Here is a 19,205-nt window from a genome sequence, read left to right on the forward strand (position 1 = left end):
GTCCTTCTAAATGGATTATAGATTTATGAGCTATCTTTGAAGAAACAAATGGTCTAAGACTATTTAAAATCAGTGTAGCTATGATCTGAATGGTCAAAAATGGGTCTGAAGCAGCTGCTCTTTTCAACAAAAGTGTCTGATATCTCAGCACAAGTGGATGGCTTTCACAGTAAACAAGCTTTGAGGCAGTTTTGAGTTCAGGTATAGCAAAGAATAGGAGGGAGAGGGAAAGAGAAAGTAAATGTAAAGGAAAAAGCAGTGACACTGACTTCTGTCATGCACTGAATTTCTCCTGATTTGTTAGGCATATAAACTTCACTGAAATTACAGTGGCCATCAGTTTTCTTGGTAACAATACAAAAGTGTCTGAGGGCTTCCCCTACCCTATCTATCCTATTACACATTCACACATAGACAGCCTGTGTATGATTCACGATTGCCATAATAATGAATGTTACCAAAAATCGTAAATCTCAAATGAAACAGAGGTATACTGAAAACTGATTACAATAGGATAGAAAGATAGATACAGAGAAATCATCTCTTCACTTAATACCATGAATATATTTCTTGAAACTAGACATTCTATGCGGAAATGCTATCCAAGAAACTGTATCTGTATATTCTACATGGAAGAAACTATAATGCATTATGAGTTAAATACAAAACCTTATAATCTACCCCCGAAATTCTTTAAACATGATAGCAGTAAAAAAAAAAAAACATATTTACAAGCACCTTACATACTAATAAGTAAAATAAATAAAATATTGTTACTTTGTCATAAACTAGTAAGGCTGGTTACAAATAACTGTTTCAATTCCTCCTGTTAATGACAGCAAAATCTCAGATAAACATCACCATTGTTGACATTCATGCGTTTTAAAAATGTTCACAGTGACTTTTTAAAAGATCTTTATTAAGATATAGTTAACATATCATACTAATTAACCATTAAAACATTAAAGTGTATAACACAATGGCACATGCAGAGTTGTGCCTCCATCACCATGTTTAGAACATTTTTTATTATGCCAAAAATAAATGCTGTAACTATTAGAGTCACTTTCTATCCCCCAGCCTCCACCATCTCCCCAACCCTAGCCAATGGCTTATCTACATCATATCCCTATAGACTGTATTCTCAACATTTATTACAGATAGATCATAAAATGGCCTTTTGTGATGAGTTTCATTATTTCAAAGAAGTCAGTTGCAGCTTTAAGATTTCTTTCCTTTTTAAGTTTGCCTTTTGTATAGTTTTATATAGTTCTACTTCTGTGATAATTTTAGATAGAACAAAATATTCAAACCAATTCCACACCTAGCCATAAACAGTGAAAAACACAATCAATTATCCACAAATTTTGGATCAGCGAACTTTCTATATATGGGCTTTGCTGGTGGCTCAGATGGTCAAGAATCTGCCTGTCATGCAGGAGACCTGGGTTTGAAGGTAAGATCCCCTGGAGAAGGAAACAGCAACCCACTCCAATATTCTAGACTGGAGAATTCCATGAACTGAAAAGCATGGTAGGCTTCAGTTTATGAGGTAGCGAAGAGTTGGACATGACTGAATAACTAATGCTTTCAATTTCTTTCAGTCTTTTGATGATTATATTACTTCCCTTTACTCAGGTTCACCATTTCTGTAATCTTCTAAGGAACATGATGGCTCTTCTTTTTTTTCCCTCCAACTACCCTATCTTAATTTGAGGATCTAAACTTCTTAACCTGAAATCTGTCAAATATGTGTTTAACTTGGACCATACTGATCACACAGATCATACTAGTCCAATTCTATTGAAAAAATGCTTTGACTCTACCATTCTGTTGATTTTGAATCACTGGACAATAACAGCTACTACTGGATAGTGATTAGGAATATAAAAACAGGAACTAGGAATATTCTAGCATTCCAGAAAGTAACTTTAAGCAAGACACTTAATTTCCTATGCCACTGTTTCTTCATCTATAAAACTGAAGAGCAATAGTGTTTTCTTTATAGATTAGCTGTGAAATATTATTGTTGAGTGAAACATTTTGTGCATAGGATGAATTTGTTAAATCTCAATTTTATTAGTTCAACTATTAATTTCATTTTGAACACTATAAATTCTCACTTCCTTGATGATGGCAAACATTACTGATTTACCCAAAAGCCTTTTTTCACACTCCCAGATGTTTTTCAGAATTTAAAAACAGTACTTTAGGCAGATTGCTACAATTAATCAGAGTACACTATGAACTGATACACATTTACTATATGTGAGATAATAAACTGTGATTAACCTTTTATTATACAATGATTACAAATCTTTTCTCGAACTGTTCTCTCTTTATACTTGAACTACACTTATTTTAGTCTCATATATCTGTCACACCTGGGTGTCTTAAAACAAAATTCTTGATTGTGTGAATCTTAAAACAGTTATTAATCCAGGTTTGCAATTAAGTTTCAAAGAAAACTGTTTATCCATTTACTTGTTAACTATTCTTTCTGATGTTTTTTCAAATCATGTTTATTAAGATATAATTCACATACCAAAGAATATATATTTTACAGTGTACAACTACAGTAATCAACACAGTGTGGTATTGAGAAAGAATAGACAAATATATTAACAGAACAGAATAAAAAGCTTAGAAATAGATCCACATAAACACAGTGACTAATCTTTAACAAAGGAGCAAAGGCAACACAAGGGATCAAAATAGTCTTTTTGACCAGTGATGCTGAACATCATAAGCAAAAAAATGAATCTAAACACAGATTTTATGCCCTTTAAAAAAAACTCGAAATGGATCATGAACCTAAATGTAAAAAATAAAACTAAGAAAATTCTTAGATGAAACACAGAAGAAAACCTAGATTACCTTGGGTGAAGAAATGACTTTACAGATGTAACACCAAAGGCACAATCCTTGAAAAAAAATTGATATATTAGACATTATTAAAATCAAAAATTTCTGCTCTGAGAAAGATGACACTAATAGAATGAGAAGACAAGTTACAAACTGGGAGGAAACATGCAAAACACATACCAGATAAGCAGCTATTATTCAAAATATAGAAAAACTCCTAAAAGTGAACAATAAGAAAACAACAATCCAGATAAAAACACTGGTAAAACATAAAATGAACACCTCAACCAGGAAGATATATAGATGGCAAATAAACCTCTGAAAAGATATTCAATACCATATATCATTCAGTTCAGTTCAGTTCAGTCGCTCAGTTGTGTCCAACTCTTTGTGACCCCACAGACTGCAGCACACCAGGCTTCCCTGTCCATCAACAACTCCTGGAGTTTACTCACTCATGTCCATTGAGTTGGTGATGCTATCCAACCATCTCATCCTCTGTCGTCCCCTTCTCCTCCCACCCTCAATCTTTCCCAGCAACAGGGTCTTTTCCAATGAGTCAGTTCTTTGCATCAGGTGGTGAAAGTATTGAGGTTTCAGCTTCAGCATCAGTCCTTCCAATGAATATTCAGGAATGATTTCCTCTAGAATGGACTGGTTGGATCTCCTTGCAGTCCAAGGGATTCTCTAGATGTCTTCTCCAACACTACAGTTGAAAAGCATTGATTCTTCAGTGCTTAATTTTCTTTATAGTCCAACTCTCACATCCATACATGACTACTGGAAAAAACCCTAACTTTGACTAGATGGACCTTTGTGGGAAAAGTAATGTCTCTGATTTTTAATGTTTTCTAGGTTGGTCATAACTTTTCTTCCAAGAAGCAAGAGTCTTTTAATTTCATGGCTGCAGTCACCATCTGCAGTGATTTTGAAGACCCCAAAAGTAAAGTCCATCACTGTTTCCTGTTTCTCCATCTATCTACCAGGAAATGATGGGACCAGGTGCCATGATCTTAGTTTTCTGAACGTTGAGTTTTAAGCCAACTTTTTCACTCTCCTCTTTCACTTTCATCAAGAGGCTCTTCCTCTTCGCTTTCTGCCATAAGGGTGGTATCATCTGCCTATCTGAGATTATTGATATTTCTCCCCATATATCATTAAGGAAATGGAAATAAAAGCAATAAGGAGATATACTACACTCGTATCAGAATGGTGAAAATCCAAACAATGACAATAACAAATGCTGGGGAGGATGTGGAGCATAGGAAATCTAACTCATTGCTGGCAGAAATATTAAATGGTACAGCTTTCATTCCAATCCCAAAAAAGGGCAATGCCAAACAATGTTCAAACTACTGCACAACTGCCCTCATTTCACATGCAAGCAAGGCAATTAATGCTGAAAATCTTCAAACTAGTTTTCAACAGTACATGAACTGAGAACTTTCAGATGTACAAGCAAACCCAGCTCACTGGAAAAGACCCTGATTTTCTGACAGACTGAGGGCAGGAAGGAACGGGGGCAAAAGAGAATGAGATGATTGGATGGGATCAGCAACTCAATGGACATGAGTTTGTTCAAACTCCAGGAGAAAGTGAAGGACAGGGAAGCCTGGAGGGCTGCAGTCCATGAGGTCACAAAGAGTCAGACATGACCGAGCAAGTGAACAACAATGACAGTTACTTTGGAAGATAATTTGGCAGTTTCTTACAAAACCAAACATATTTTTACTATGCAATCTGATCTCGTGATCATGCTCCCTGGTATTTAACCAAATACACTGAAAATTTATGTCCACACAAAACCCTGCACATTAGTATTTATAGCAAGTTTACTTATAACCACCACACTTAGAAGTAACCAAGATGTCCTTCATAACTGAGTGGATAAGTAAATAGTGTATATACAGAGAAGCTTCCCAGGTGGCTCAGTGGTAAAGAATCCACCTGCCAACGTAGGAGATGGAGGTTTGATCCCTGGGTCAGGAAGCTCATCTGAAGGAGGAAATAGCAATCCACTCCAGTGTTCCTGCCTGGAAAATCCCATGGACAGAGCAGCCTGGTGGGTAATAGCCCATGGGGTGGCAAAGAACTGGACACGAATTAGTGACTAAAAAACAACAAAAAGAAATGAGTTGGGCAGAAGATCTACAATTGTATACAAGGCTTCACTAACACTAAATTAATCAATCCTAAGAGACTACCCAATGACAGAGTAAAACATATTCTTCTCAAGTTCCCACATTTTATAGAATAGACCATTTTCTAGGCTATGAAATAATAGTCAATGATATTCAATAGTCAATGAATTTAGAAATACTGAATCATACAAAGCATGCCCTTTATCACAATGTAATTAAATTAGAAATCAGTAGTAGAAAGAAATTTTGAATAGTCAGAAATATGTGGAAATGAAATACACTTCCAAATAACTAATAGATCAAAGAAGAAATCACCTGTGACATTAGAAAAATATAAGATGACAGAAAAGAAAAATAAATCATGGGATTCAGCAAAAGCATTGGTCAAAACAAAATTTATACCTGTAAACACCTATATTAAAATGAAAGTTCTCAAATAGATAACTTAACCTTCCACCTCAACAAACTAGTAAAATAAGGTAATCAAAACCCAACAGAGGGCAAACCATTCAATATAACAGTAATCCAAGGTAAATCCAAAGCAAACTCTTCCAATATCACAGTATCCAAGTCTATGCTCCAACCACGAACACCAAAGAAGCTGAAATTGAACCGTCCTCTGAAGACCTACAAGACCTTCTAGAACTAACAGCAAAAAAACAATGTCCTTTTCATCGCAAGAGATTGGAATGCAAAAGTAGGAAGTTAAGAGATACCTGGAGTAACAGGCAACTTGGCCTTGGAGTACAAAATGAAGCAGGGCAAAGGCTAACAGAGTTTTGCCAACAGAACGCACTGGTCAAAGCAAACACCCTGTACCAACAACACAAGAGATGACTCTACATTTGGACATCACCAGATGGTCAATACTGAAACTAGATTGATTATATTCCTTGCAGCTGAAGATGGAGATGTTCTATACAGTCAGCAAAAATAAGACTGGGAACTGACTGTGGCTCAGATCTTGAACTCCTTATTGCCACATCCAGACTTATATTGAAGAAAGTAGGAAAAACCACTAGACCATTCAGCTATGATCTAAATCAAACTCTTTACGATTATACAGTGGAAGTGACAAATAGATTCAAGGGATTAGATCTGAGAGATAGGAGTGCCTGAAGAACTATGGATAGAGGTCCATAACACTGTACAGGAGGCAATGATCAAAACCATTCACAAGAGGAAGAGATGCAAAAAGGTAAAATGGTTGTCTGAGGAGGCCTTACAAATAGCTGAGAAGAAAAGAGACGTGAAAGGCAAAGGAGAAAAGGAAAGATATACCCATCTGAATGCAGAGTGCCAGTGAATAGAAAGGAGAGATAAGTCTGCCTTCCTCAGTGACCAATGCAAAGAAGGAGAGGAAAACAATAGGATAAGAAAGGGTAGAGATTTCCTCAAGAAAATTAGAGATATCAAGGGAACATTTCATGCAAAGATGGGCACAATAAAGGACATAAACAGAAAGGCCCTAACAGCAACATAAGAGATTAAGAAGAGGTAACAAGAATACATCATGATAATCATGATTGTATGATCACTCACCTAGAGCCAGACATCCTGGAATGTGAAGTCAAGTGGGCCTTAGGAAGCATCACTACAAACAAAACTAGTGGTGATGGAATTCCAGTTGAGCTACTTTAAATCCTAAAAGATGCTGCTGTTAGACCCAGAGGGATGTTGTGGGGAGGGAGGTGGGAGGGGGGTTCATGTTTGGGATCGCATGTACACCCATGGTGGATTCATGTCAATGTATGGCAAAACCAATACAGTACTGTAAAGTAAAATAAAGTAAAAATAAAAATAAAAAAAAATAAAGTGCTGCACTCAAAATGCCAGCAAATCTGGAAAACTCAGCAGTGGCCACAGGACTGGAAAAGGTCAGTTTTCATTCCAATCCCAAAGAAAGGCAATGCCAAAGAATGCTCAAAGTACTGCACAATTGCACTCATCTCACAATCTAGCAAATTCTCAAATTCTCCAAGCCAGGCTTTAACAGTATGTGAACCAAGAACTTCCAGATGTTCAAGCTGGATTTAGAAAAGGCAGAGGAACCAGAAATCAAATTGCCAACATCTGCTGGATCATAGAAAAAGCAAGAGAGTTCCAGAAAAACATCTACTTCTGCTTCACTGACTACACCAAAGCCTTTGACTGTGTAGATTACAATAAACCATGGAAAATTCTTAAATAGATGGGAAGATCAGACTACCTTAGCTGACTAAGGTAGTGTGCAGGTCACACTGTGTGTGCAGTCAAGAAGTAGGAGTTAGAACCAAACATGGAACAACAGGCTGGTTCCAAATTGGGAAAGGAGTACATCAAGGCTGTATATTGTCACTGTGCTTATTTAACTTATATGCAGAGTACATCATGTAAAATGCTGGTCTGGATGAATCACAAGCTGAAATCAAGATTTCTGGGAGATCTATCAATAACCTCAGTTACGCAGATGACTCTAGCCTTATGGCAGAAAGTGAAGAAGAACTAAAGAGCATCTTGATGAAAGTCAAAGAGGAAAGTGAAAAATCTGGCTTAAAACTCAACATTCAAACAACTAAGATCATGACATCTGGTCCCACCACTTCATGGCAAATAGATGGGGAAACGATGGACATAGTGACAGACTTTATTTTCTTGAGCTCCAAAATCACTGCAGATGGTGACTGCAGCCATGAAATTAAAAGACTTTTGCTTCTTGGAAGAAAAGGTATGACCAACTTAGCATATTAAAAAGCAGAGACACTACACTACCCACAAATGTCCACATAGTCAAAACTATGGTTTTTCCAGTAGTCATGTATAGATGTGACAGTTGGACCATAAAAAATGCTGAACACCGAAAAGTTGATGCTTTTGAACTGTAGTGTTGTAGAGAGTTCCTTGGACTGCAAGGAGATCCAATCAGTCCATCCTAAAGGAGATCAGTCCTCAGTATTCATTGGAAGGACTGATGCTGAAGCTGAAGCTCCAATACTTAGGCCTCCTTATGAGAAGAACTAACTCATTGGAAAGACCCTGATGCTGGGAAAGTCTGAAGGCAGGAGTAGAGGGGCTAACAGAGAATGAGACAGTTGGATGGCATCACTGACTCGATGGGCATGAGTTTGAGCAAACTCTGAGAGCTGGTGATGGACAGGGAAGCCTGGCATGTTGCAGTCCATGGGGTTGCAGAGTCAGACATGACTGAGTGACTGAACTGACTGATACCCAGAAGAAAGAAAGTGGTAATAAAGATTAAAGTAGTTGTAAATGTAAGTGGAAATAGAAAAATAGAGAAAAATCAACAAAAATAAAGTTGATTTTTTTGAGATGACCAACAAAATTGAGAAAATTTTAGATTGATTTTTCCATGAAAAAAGCCAGAGGGAGAGAAAAAGAATGGGCTCACATTACTAAAATAAAAAATGAAAGTACATAAGCAAATTTATAGAAATATAAAGGATTATAAAGAAATACAATGAATAACAAATTCCAAAATTATGTAACTTAGATGAAATGAATAAATTCTTATAAAGTCAAAAACTTTTCATACTGACCCAAGAAGAAACTGAAAATCTGAATAATCCTATAACAATTAAGGAAATCAAGTCAGCAGTTTAATGTTTTCATACAAATAAAACCCTAGGTACAGGTGGTATATTAGATTCCTGTGACTATTTTAAAACTTATCACAAACTTGTTGGCTGAAAACAACAAAAAATATTCTCTTTACAGCTTTGGAAGCCATTAATTCAAAATTACCTTTGTTAAGCTGAAATCAGGATGTCAGCAGAGCTGCATTCCATTCAGAAGCTATGGGAGAGAATCTGTTTATTGCCTCTTTCAACTTCCGGATAGCTGCCAGCATTCCTTTACTTATCTGCCTCCATCTTGACATTATCTTCTCTTCTTCACATTTGTGTGTATGTGGAATCCCCTGCTACATTTTTTTTTAACATAAGGGCATTTGTGATGGCATCCAGGGACTTTACAGATACTTAAACACAACTGCAGAGACCCTTTTTCTAACAAGGTCACATTTATAGATTACAGTGATTAGACCCTGATATTTTAGGGAACACCATTCAACCAGATGCCTTCGCTGGGGAATTATTCCAAATATTTAAAAAAGAATTTATGCCAATTATTCACAAATTTTACCCTCTCAAAAAACAGAAGCGGAAGGAGCACAATTCATTTTATTCTAAGAGGCTAGTAGTACCTTGATACCAAAACCAAAGACAACAAAATAAAAATCTATAGACCAACACCAAAATACTAGTGATCTGAATCCAGCCTTATATTAAAGTATTATATACATCATGACCAAGTTGAATTATCCTAGGAAAGCAAAGTTTAACATAAAAAGTAATTGATGTAGTATGCCAAATCAATAGAATATAGGGCAAAAACTACATGATCATCTCAATAAATGGAGAAAAAGTAAAGTTTCAGCAACCTTTCTTGACTCAATAAATTCAGAACAGAAGTAACGACTTCAATCTTATAAACATTATCTACAAAAATCCTACACCTAACAATGTACTTAAAGCTTTCTTTCTAAGATTAGGAGCAAGGCAAAGATGTCTTTTCTTTCTCCATCTACTCAACATTGTGCTGGAGGCTCTAGCCAACACACATCACCAAGAAAAAGAGAAAAACGGGTCACAATTACTAAGGAATTGTAAAATTTCCTCCACTTGTAGATTATACAATATACTGTATGGAAAATCTAAGGATTACATGCCACCCCAAGGACTGTAGCCCAGGCTCCTCAGTCCATAGGATTTCCAAGCAATAATACTGGAGTGGGTTGCCATTACCTTCTCCAGGAGATCTTCCAGGGATCAAACCCACATTTCCTGCATTGTCAGCTGATTCTTTACCACTGAGCCACCAGGGAAGTCTGCAAGACTTGTATACTGTAACTAAAAAAAAAAAAAGCTAAAATAAATTGAAGATGATCTAAATAAATGGAAAGAACATCATGTTCTTGCATCAGAAAACTTAAAATTGTTAAAAATGGCAACAATACCCAAACAAATCTAGACAGTCAAATAATCCCTAATAAAATCCCAAGGAACTTTTTTTGAGGAAATAAAAAAGCAGATATCTTAAAATTCATACAAAATTGCAAGAGATTCTGAATAGCCAAAACAATCTGAAAAATAAAAATTTGGAGGACTCACATTTCCTTATTCAAAAACTTTCTACAAACCTACAGTATTTATGTCAGGGTGATACTGGCATAAAGATAAACATTCAGTTCAGTTCAGTTCAGTTCAGTGGCTCAGTTGTGTCCGACTCTTTGCGACCCCATGAATTGCAGCACACCAGGCCTCCCTGTCCATCAATTAACATCAGTTTAATAGAATTGAGAATCCCAAAATAAGCCCATTTATGGTCAATTGATTTTTTCAAGAGTGCCAAGACAATTCAATAGGGGAATAGTAGTATTGTCTTTTCAATAAATGGTGATGGGAAAATTAAATAATTCATTCTAAAAAGTGACCTTGGATCCTTATTTATCACACCAAATGTAAAAATTAATTCAAATGGATCATAGACAAATGTGTAAAAATTAAAGCTAAAAATCTTTTAGAAGAAAACACTGAAGTAGTTCTTCATAACTTTGGCTCAGGAAATGATGTTTTAATTATCAAACAAAAAGTGCAAGTCAATTAAAATTAAAATTAAAATAAGGAGAGAAGGAAAAGAAAGGGGAGGAAAGATGCAGGGAGGGAGACAGACAGGAGAAAGAGAGGTTGAATATTAAAATTTTTTTAAAAAAGCTTTGTATTTCTAATGATACCAACAAAAAAGTGAAAGGACAACTAATGACATAGAGAAAATATATGCAAAATATATGCATATCTCCTAGAAGACTTGCATCCAGCATATATAAAGAACACTTACAAATTAATAATAGAAAGGAAAATATCTCAGTTGCAAAATAAGCAAAGTATTTGAAAATAAATTAATCCAAAGAAGATATTCAAATGGCCATAAGCACTTAAAAAGATGCTCAACCAAAGGGTAATCAAGGGAATGCAAATAAAACTCAGTGAGAGTTCCTTTACATGCCCACTTGTATGGCTATCATTAAGTAACAGTATTTAAGTGTTGGTGAGAATTAGAAGAAACTGGAAGCCTCATGTATTGTTGATAGACTCCCATACCTTGCTGTCTATAAAAAAGATACAGCCACTTTTGAAAGCAATTCATCAAAACGTTAAACACTGACTTACCATATGACACACCAATACCACCCCTAGCTATATACCCAAAAGAACTGAGAATATATGTCCACATAAAAACTCATATATGAAAAAAATATCATAGCTCTAAAATTTAAAAAATAAAGTATCAACTGATAAACAAAATATGTTGTATCTATATAATGTATAAATAATATTATATCTATAAAATGAATTTCAGTCATAAAAATGAAATACTGAAAAATGTTACAACATGCAAGATCCTTGCAAACATCACAATATAAAAGAAGCAGACACAAAAGACCTCATATTTTCTTGTTACATTTATGTGAAATGTCTAAGAAACACAAATCTATAGATGCACAAAGTACGTTTAACAGTTACCAGTTTAACTCTTGAAGGAAAACACAGGCAGAACATTCTTTGACATAAATCACAACAGTAATTTTTTGGGGAGGGCGGGGGAAAGGAGGGGCCCTGTCTCCTAAAGCAAAGGAAATAAAAATAACAAATGGGACCTAATTAAATTTAAAAGCTTTCAAACAGCAAAGGAAACCACTGACAAAATGAAAATACAACATGCTGAATGGGAGAAAATATTTGCAAATGTTATAGCCAATAAGAGGTTAATATCCAAAATACATAATCATCTCATATAACTCAACATCAAAAAACAACTCAATTTAAAAACTGGCAGAAGAACTGGAGAGATTGAAGGCGGGAGGAGAAGGGGATGACAGAGGGATGGGATTCATGTCCAACTCAAAGGACATGAATTTGCGTAAGCTCTGGGAGTTGGTGATGGACAGAGAAGCCTGGTGTGCTGCAGTCCATGGGGTCTGAACTGAACTGGAAAACATTTTTCCAAAGAAGACATGCAGATTGTCAATGATGGCCAGTGATTATATGAGTAGATGCTCAACATTAGTAATCATCAGGGAATTGCAAATTTAAATCACAAAGACATATTACCTCCTACTTGCTAAAATGGTTATCATCAAAAAGATTACAAACAATAAGTATTGGTGGTGATATGGAGAAAAGGGAACACTCAGACATTGTTTATGGGAATGTAAACTGGTGTAGCCACTGTGGAAAACAGTATGAGGTTTCTCAAAAAACTAAAATTAGAACTGCCATGTGAACCAGAAATTCCACTCCTGGGTGTATAACCCCTCAAAAATCACACATGAATTTGAAAAGATACATGTATCCTAATGTTTATAGATTATTATTTACAATTGCCAAGTTATGGAAGCAACTTAAGTGTCCACCGATAGATGAATGGCAAAGAAGCAGTAGTATATATATGATGGAATACTACTCAGTCATAACAAAGAATGACACTGTGTCTAGGTTGTTTCCATGTCCTGGCTATTATAAACAGTGCTGCGATGAACATTGGGGTACATGTGTCTCTTTCAATTCGGGTTTCCTCGGTGTGTATGCCCAGCAGTGGGATTGCTGGGTCATAAGGTAGTTCTATTTGCAATTTTTTAAGGAATCTCCACACTGTTCTCCATAGTGGCTGTACTAGTTTGCATTCCCACCAACAGTGTAGGAGGGTTCCCTTTTCTCCACACCCTCTCCAGCATTTACTGCTTGCAGATTTTTGGATCGCAGCCATTCTGACTGGTGTGAAGTGGTACCTCATTGTCGTTTTGATTTGCATTTCTCTAATAATGAGCGATGTTGAGCATCTTCTCATGTGTTTGTTAGCCATCCGTATGTCTTCTTTGGAGAAATGTCTATTTAGTTCTTTGGCCCATTTTTTGATTGGGTCGTTTATTTTTCTGGACTTGAGCTGCATAAGTTGCTTGTATATTTTTGAGATTAGTTGTTTGTCAGTTGCTTCATTTGCTATTATTTTCTCCCATTCAGAAGGCTGTCTTTTCACCTTGCTTATATTTTCCTTTGTTGTGCCGAAGCTTTTAATTTTAATTAGATCCCATTTGTTTATTTTTGCTTTTATTTCCAGAATTCTGGGAGGTGGATCATAGAGGATCCTGCTGTGATTTATGTCTGAGAGTGTTTTGCCTATGTTCTCCTCTAGGAGTTTTATAGTTTCTGATCTTACATTTAGATCTTTAATCCATTTTGAGTTTATTTTTGTGTGCAGTGTTAGGAAGTGATCTAGTTTCATTCTTTTACAAGTGGTTGACCAGTTTTCCCAGCACCACTTGTTAAAGAGATTGTCTTTACTCCATTGTATATTCTTGCCTCCTTTGTCAAAGATAAGGTGTCCATATGTGTGTGGATGTATCTCTGGGCTTTCTATTTTGTTCCATTGATCTATATGTCTGTCTTTGTGCCAGTACCATACTGTCTTGATGACTGTGGCTTTGTAGTAGAGCCTGAAGTCAGGCAAGTTGATTCCTCCAGTTCCATTCTTCTTTCTCAAGATTGCTTTGGCTATTTGAGGTTTTTTGTATTTCCATACAAATCTTGAAATTTGTCCATCTGTCCATCAGCAGATGAATGGATAAGAAAGCTGTGGTACATATACACAATGGAGTATTACTCAGCCGTAAAAAAGAATTCATTTGAATCAGTTCTGATGAGATGGATGAAACTGGAGCCGATTATACAGAGTGAAGTAAGCCAGAAAGAAAAACACCAATACAGTATACTAACACATATATATGGAATTTAGGAAGATGGCAATGACGACCCTGTATGCAAGACAGGGAAAGAGACACAGATGTGTATAACGGACTTTTGGACTCAGAGGGAGAGGGAGAGGGTGGGATGATTTGGGAGAATGGGAATTCTAACATGTATACTATCATGTAAGAATTGAATTGCCAGTCTATGTCTGACGCAGGATGCAGCATGCTTGGGGCTGGTGCATGGGGATGACCCAGAGAGATGTTATGGGGAGGGAGGTGGGAGGGGGGTTCATGTTTGGGAACGCACGTAAGAATTAAAGATTTTAAAATTTAAAAAATAAAAAACTAAAAAAAAATTAAAAAAAAAAGAATGACACTGTGTCATCTGCAACAACATGGATAGACTTGGAGTGTATTATGCTAAATGAAATAACTGAAACAGAGAAAGACAAATACTGAATGATACCACTTATTTGTAGAATCTAAGAATAAAAGAAATTAGTAAATAAAACAGAAAAGCAACAGACTCACAAATATAGAGGAAAAACTAGTGGTTACCAGTGAGGAGAGGAAAGGGAGGAGGAACAATAAAGAAGTAGGGGGTTAAGAGGTACAAACTATTAATATACTGTATAAAATAAGCTATAGGGATATATTAAGCAACACAGGAAATATAGCCAAAATTTTATAGTAATTCTAAATGGAGTATAACCATTAAAATTGTGAATCATTATATTGTACACCTCTAAATTATTTACTATTGCACATTAACTTTATTTCAACAACAACAAAGTCCATTCTGATTTTTGTCAAAAAAAACACACACACACACAAAAAAAAAAACTTCTCATAGGAGGAATAGAATGCGCCTATGTATTTCAAAGTGATTCCTTTCACCCCACACTTGTCAGAAACCTGAAAGGATATTTCCCCAATATTCACTGTACGAGAACTTATTTAATGTTCCAGGAGGTAAAACTCACAAAAATGTAGGAAGCCCTCAATGAATGGGTCCCCATATCACTTCTATCGCTCAGACTTCTCCACATTGTGCCTCTCAGTTCAGTTCAGTTCAGTTCAGTCGCTCAGTCGTGTCCGACTCTTTGCGACTCCATGAATCGCAGCATGCCAGGCCTCCCTGTCCGTCACCAACTCCTGGAGTTCACTCAGACTCACGTCCATCGAATCAGTGATGCCATCCAGCCATCTCATCGTCTGTCGTCCCCTTCTCCTCCTGCCCCCAATCCCTCCCAGCATCAAAGTCTTTTCCAATGAGTCAACTCTTCGCCTGAGGTGGCCAAAGTACTGGAATTCCAGCTTTAGCATCCTTCCTTCCAAAGAAATCCCAGGGCTGATCTCCTTCAGAATGGACTGGTTGGATCTCCTTGCAGTCCAAGGGACTCTCAAGAGTCTTCTCCAGTACCACTGTGCCTCTAGCAATCCATTAATTAGATTTCAGGTTTTCCTACTCTGGCATTGGTTCCTTCAGAGGTTTCTGCTCACTGGTTCTCACTGGAGAAAGAAATGTGATGACATAGGGAAAGGACTATGGTGATAAGCCAAGGCCTGTTGGCAACCTCTAGGAGCTAGGAGAGGCAATGATGGATTCCTCCTTGGCACTTCCAGAAGGAAGTAGTCCTGCCAATATCTCAGTTTCAGCCTTTAAGGTCAATTTTGGACTTCTGGCCTCTAGAACTATAAGATAATATACTTTTGTTTCTTTTTAGTGTGACTTGTTATTCCAGCAAAGGAAACTAAAACAGATCCTCTTAAACTCAGTTTCTATTGCTGGCTTCTTTTTCTGCCCTGTGTATGAGTTACACATTCTTCTTCTTTGTGTATCTCATAATCTTCCACTGAAATCTGGACATTTCAATATAGTATATGGTAGCAACTCAGGATGTTGATTCCCACCCATCCCCACCAAGGGCTGATGCTGTTTGCTTGGTCATTTTTCTAATTTATTCAATAACAGGACTGAAGTACCTCTTTGAAGTCTATTTCCCTCTCAGTGCAAAGTCGCACGTTCCTGGTCAGGTGCTCTTCCTCTTTTTCCAATTTTTTTTAGTTCAGCCACCTAGTCAAGTTCAGCCTCTGGTTCAGCACAGCCACTTATCAATCAAGGACTGTGTTTATCCCCTTATCCAATCAAGGTTTTTAAATTTTACTGTTGTGTGTGTGTGTGGTTTTGGAGACTGCTATCATAATTTATATATATATATATATATATATGCTTTTGACGAGTGTTGAGCCAGAGACTAAGAAATCTAAGAAAACTTCAGAAAACCAAGATCATGGCATCCAGTCCCATCACTGCATGGCAAATAGATGGGGAAACAGTGGAAATAGTAACAAACTTTAGTTTTTTGGGCTCCAAAATCACTGCACATGGTGAATGCAGAAATAAAAAGATACCTGCTCCTTGGAAGAAAAGCTATGACCAACCAAGACAGCATATTAAAAAGCAGAGACATTACTTTTCCAACAAAGGTCTGTCTAGTCAAGGCTATGGTTTTTCCAGTGGTCATGTATGGATGTGAGAGTTGGACTATAAAGAAAGCTGAGTGCCAAAGAATTGATGCTTTTGAATTGTGGTATTGGAAAAGACTCTTGAGAGATCTAACCAGTCCATCCTAAAGGAAATCAGTCTTGAATATTCATTGGAAGGACAGATGCTGAAGCTGAAGCTCCAATACTTTCGCCATCTGATGTGAAGAGCTGACTTTGATGCTGGGAAAGATTGAAGGCGGGAAGAGAAGGGGACGACTGCCAGGAGCCAGCGTGAGGAACTCTGCCCATGGCAAAGGTCATGAGGAAGGAGGCTTCAGCATATGCAAAGGTGGGATCGAGCCTCAGGAAACCCCATTCCCAAGCATCTACCCCCAAAACCACAGTCTGCCTACTTTACTGTTTTATGCTCTCACCTATACCTCTGACTTTACGGGGGCTCTCCCCCATCACCTCTCTCAGAGAAGGAGTTAACCTACAGCTCCAGTTAATAAAAATTCCTGGGTATGACAAGAGTGTTTCAACTTACAAACTCCTCTGAAGGTTATCTAGCCTGCCTGTACAGGTTCATCCAGCCACATGTGATTATTTACAGCCTCCCAACCGTGAGAGGCATGAGGTGCTACAAACTTTCTAAATACAGATTCTTTTGAGAAGTTAGAAAATTATTAGTATTTCCAGAATTCTGGGAGGTGGATCATAGAGGATCCTGCTGTGATTTATGTCTGAGAGTGTTTTGCCTATATTCTCCTCTAGGAGTTTTATAGTTTCTGATCTTACATTTAGATCTTTAATCCATTTTGAGTTTATTTTTGTGTACGGTGTTAGAAAGTGATCTAGTTTCATTCTTTTACAAGTGGTTGACCAGTTTTCCCAGCACCACTTGTTAAAGAGATTGTCTTTACTCCATTGTATATTCTTGCCTCCTTTGTCAAAGATAAGGTGTCCATATGTGTGTGGATGTATCTCTGGGCTTTCTATTTTGTTCCATTGATCTATATGTCTGTCTTTGTGCCAGTACCATACTGTCTTGATGACTGTGGCTTTGTAGTAGAGCCTGAAGTCAGGCAAGTTGATTCCTCCAGTTCCATTCTTCTTTCTCAAGATTGCTTTGGCTATTCGAGGTTTTTTGTATTTCCATACAAATCTTGAAATTATTTGTTCTAGTTCTGTGACAAATGTGGCTGGTAGCAAAGCTTCTGCACAACAAAGGAAAATATAAGCAAGGTGAAAAGACAGCCTTCTGAATGGGAGAAAATAATAGCAAATGAAGCAACTGACAAACAACTAATCTCAAAAATATACAAGCAACTTATGCAGCTCAAGTCCAGAAAAATAAACGACCCAATCAAAAAAAGGGGCCAAAGAACTAAATAGACATTTCTCCAAAGAAGACATACGGATCGCTAACAAACACATGAAAAGATGCTCAACATCACTCATTATTAGAGAAATGCAAATCAAAACGACAATGAGGTACCACTTCACACCAGTCAGAATGGCTGCGATCCAAAAATCTGCAAGCAGTAAATGCTGGAGAGGGTGTGGAGAAAAGGGAACCCTCCTACACTGTTGGTGGGAATGCAAACTAGTACAGCTACTATGGAGAACAGTGTGGAGATTCCTTAAAAAATTGCAAATAGAACTACCTTATGACCCAGCAATCCCACTGCTGGGCATACACACCGAGGAAACCAGAATTGAAAGAGACACATGTACCCCAATGTTCATCGCAGCACTGTTTATAATAGCCAGGACATGGAAACAACCTAGATGTCCATCAGCAGATGAATGGATAAGAAAGCCGTGGTACATATACACAATGGAGTATTACTCAGCCGTTAAAAAGAATTCATTTGAATCAGTTCTGATGAGATGGATGAAACTGGAGCCAATTATACAGAGTGAAGTAAGCCAGAAAGAAAAACACCAATACAGTATACTAACACATATATATGGAATTTAGGAAGATGGCAATGACAACCCTGTATGCAAGACAGGAAAAAAGACACAGTTGTGTATAACGGACTTTTGGACTCAGAGGGAGAGGGAGAGGGTGGGATGATTTGGGAGAATGGGAATTCTAACATGTATACTATCATGTAAGAATTGAATCGCCAGTCCATGTCTGACGTAGGGTGCAGCATGCTTGGGGCTGGTGCATGGGGATGACCCAGAGAGATGTTGTGGGGAGGGAGGTGGGAGGGGGGGTCATGTTTGGGAACACATGTAAGAATTAAAGATTTTAAAATTTAAAAAAAAAAGTATATTGTACTAAAGCAAGATTCTGCAGGTAACACAGATGGAAATGTGAGTGCAAGGAACATAAATGATGGAAAATATCTGACTGTTAAAAAAGAGCTTGTTCATGTGTTTTTCAAATAGATGAAGGTAGATATTTCATGCATTTAATTGAGTGATTTAACAATTTTAAAAGTCAGTGTGCCAGAAGTTATACATTTCTCAATTATATAAACTTGCCATAAAAATGTTATATTGTTAACTTAAAAAAAAAAAGAAAATTATTAGTATAGTATAGTGGGTTGATTAGAAATTATATTGGTTAAGGGTTTTTCATTTGTTGGGCCAATATTTGCTGCTAAGTCTCCATATTCTCTGCCCTTATAATGAATATAACTAGCATATAGAAGAAATAAGTATTAACCTTTAAGATTAATCATGTTAACCTTAGGCTAAGTAATTTCCTTTCTTAATTGTAACCCACTATACCCTCACCCTATAGGAATGCAACTTTATCTGGTACCTTCGGAGGGTGGTGCCTGGTTTAAGAAAAATCACCCCTGGAAAATAAGTTTCTGGTTGACTGACCATTATCAGAAAGAAAGGATCATAAAATGTCAGCAGGCCTCATAGCCAGAAGATGA

General features: G+C 37.0%; 1 protein-coding gene across 2 annotated transcripts in view; it reads right to left on the reverse strand.

The window, feature by feature from the left end:
* The window catches only part of LRRIQ3 (leucine rich repeats and IQ motif containing 3), a 198,738-nt gene that overhangs the window by 28,749 nt on the left and 150,784 nt on the right, over positions 1 to 19,205 (reverse strand). The window lies entirely within an intron of this gene.

This window comes from Ovis canadensis, chromosome 1 (assembly GCF_042477335.2).
Source record: "Ovis canadensis isolate MfBH-ARS-UI-01 breed Bighorn chromosome 1, ARS-UI_OviCan_v2, whole genome shotgun sequence".
Lineage (NCBI taxonomy): Eukaryota > Metazoa > Chordata > Mammalia > Artiodactyla > Bovidae > Ovis > Ovis canadensis.